At 48.0% G+C, this 2,500-nt stretch overlaps 1 non-coding gene across 1 annotated transcript; it reads left to right on the top strand.

Moving 5' to 3' along the window:
- The first annotated feature begins 200 nt into the window (after nucleotides 1–200).
- On the top strand, nucleotides 201–282 carry Trnas-aga (transfer RNA serine (anticodon AGA)). Its single transcript has one exon. It is a non-coding gene; the product is annotated as a tRNA-Ser (tRNA).
- The last annotated feature ends 2,218 nt before the right edge of the window (nucleotides 283–2,500 follow it).

Genomic DNA, 2,500 nt, shown 5'->3' with positions numbered 1-2,500 from the left:
TCATGTCAGTGATAACATTACTCACGCGTAGGTGATTGTATCATTCAGTTTCCGGTTCTTTCATGTCAGTCATAACATTTCCCACGCGTGGGTGATTGCGGCACTTCTCCCGACATATAAACGCTAGTCACGTGCATCAAGGCAGCAAAGAATTTTGCCTCAGTGGTGACATAACCGCACAGAGCGGCGTTTTCCATCTCGCAGTCGTGGCCGAGTGGTTAAGGCGATGGACAAGAAATCCATTGGGGTCTCCCCGCGCAGGTTCGAATCCTGCCGACTGCGTCAAGACTTCCCTATCGAAAAAACCCTTATGATTTTTATATGGGCCCCATAAAATTCATATGGGCCCGTAAGAATTCATATAGGGACCCATATGAATTTTTATGGGCCCATATGATACGGACCCATAAGAAGTCTAACCACATATGAATTCTTAAGGGCCCATATTAGGTTCCCATATGGCATCTTACGGGCACATATGATACGGACCCATAAGAAGTCTAACCCCATATGAATTCTTATGGGCCCATATGAAATCTCCATATGAATTCTTACGGGCATATATTATACGGTCCCATAAGGGATCGATCTCTATACGAATTATACGGGCTTGTTTCAACCACCATTCAGGTTTATATGTGGTTCGCGAACTCATGTGGGGGCATACGGGGCACCATGCAGCTTTCTGTGGAACTTTCTGTGAGGGATATAAAGCTATACACAGACCCACGTTGTTACCACACTGTTGCAGATCGGGCCCGTAAGGTTGTAAATGTTTTAACACAAATTAAAATTCTTGTTCTACATGGGCATTAATTGTGAACTAAAAGTATACATTTATTTTTGTTCACTCTCATAATGATATTGCAAACAGCGCATTAAATATGTGCACCGTACCCAACTGATTCCCTGTCACAAACGGCCGGCCAGGCCCTCAATTTTCTCGTTCGGGCGGCCAACATGACGGCTTCCTCAGCGGAAGCGGCCATTTTTCGTCGCGCTTCTGGACCCGAGTCACCCCGTCCGCTTTTCCCGCGTTTGTTTGTTTGTTTCTTTCTCCTGCCTTTCGTTGGCGCTGCTCCGAAGAGGGCACGCGGCGGAGTCGCGGGGGCCCAGGGAGAGAGGGAAACAAAGGTGCCGGACAAGGGGGACAAAGGTGCGGCACCGCCGCGGGCGATCGGGCGAAGTTTATCGGGGTGCGAGCGGCTCAGCGGGGGCTAGGGGCAGTCGGGCTGGAGATGTTTCAAGGTGCAACACGCTGGGAAGGCTCCGGCGGTGGCGCGGCTGTCCGTCGTTAGGCCCACGGCGGGACGACCAGCGTCTAATCTATGGGAAGGAGTTCGCCTCGTCGTCGTGGGTATCAGGCCGACCAGACCTCGCACACCGGATCCCCGAAAAACGTAAGCGGCTTCCCGGCGAAGCCGACTCGACTTCACCGTGACTTTCCGTCCTTGGACTCGCGGTAACCCATAGACACGCCTAGCGTTAAGACGTATGCCTCCTCCTGGTTTTTCCTGTGTCGCGCCCAGCTTTTGATCAGACCTAGCTGCTAGGTTTTTTTCTTTTTTGTTGTTGTTGTTGTGTTGCATAGTGTTAGGATGTAAGCCCCTGTGTCTCTGTATTACCCCATGGTGTAATGTTTTTTGTTTGGTTGTCAACGGTCTAGTTAACGCCGTGCGTTAGCCGACCGGCGCGCACGTGCGAACATTGTAGTGTCCACTTAGCGCCTGTAGTAATTCCTAAGCGACCACAGCTGCACGCCGTTGGTAGTGAGTGTCTTTGCTGGGATACTTGTTTTTGCTAAGTGCATATTAACCAGTTTTCACCTCATTGCAATTAAGCTTACCAAATTAATGTGAACATGGTACACTTTCAGGTGCATTCGACCACTTCATAGGTCAAGTGGATACCGACGTGCCGGCAAAAACCCGACGCTTGAAGATGAACTGGTTTATTGCAGAGATGCGTAAAGACTTGAAATGAAAGCGCATCTCTGCAATAAATTTGTTCATCATTCAGCTCTGCATGTGTGTTTTTGTACACAAATGTGGCAATAAATGCCTTACAAAGCAGAAACCCCACTGTCTCCTTGCAAAGAGAAGCCGGAAAACGCGGCTAGGACATTCACCACAGCAAATATTTGTGTTCACACTTGTAAACAAGTGAAACAAAAGGTATTTGAGCTTTTTATATGGGGATGTAAAATATACGGGTCTGTGACACCATATGAAATCCCTATATGAAAGAAGCCCTATATGTTTCCCCCCATATCACCATATACCCATATCCAATAATGCCATATATATGGGCCCCATAAGATCCCATATATGGTGTTTTTTGGTAGGGTTCTTTTTGTTTGCCCATGTTAAAGCAGCCTTCACTTGCTAAACGATGGATGCTTTACAATTACATATTAAAGGTAAGCAATTGCTGTCCGTTCGTCCTTGGCAACCTGCCCGAGACTACAAAGGGGCTCAATATTGGGCACGTGCACACTTCT

The sequence above is a fragment of the Haemaphysalis longicornis genome, unplaced genomic scaffold (assembly GCF_048455015.1).
Source record: "Haemaphysalis longicornis isolate Haplotype H1 unplaced genomic scaffold, Haemaphysalis longicornis Haplotype H1 scaffold_9, whole genome shotgun sequence".
In the NCBI taxonomy this organism is placed as follows: Eukaryota; Metazoa; Arthropoda; class Arachnida; order Ixodida; family Ixodidae; genus Haemaphysalis; species Haemaphysalis longicornis.
Note: the sequence above shows the minus strand (reverse complement) of the source record. Positions and strands in the feature narration are given on the sequence as shown.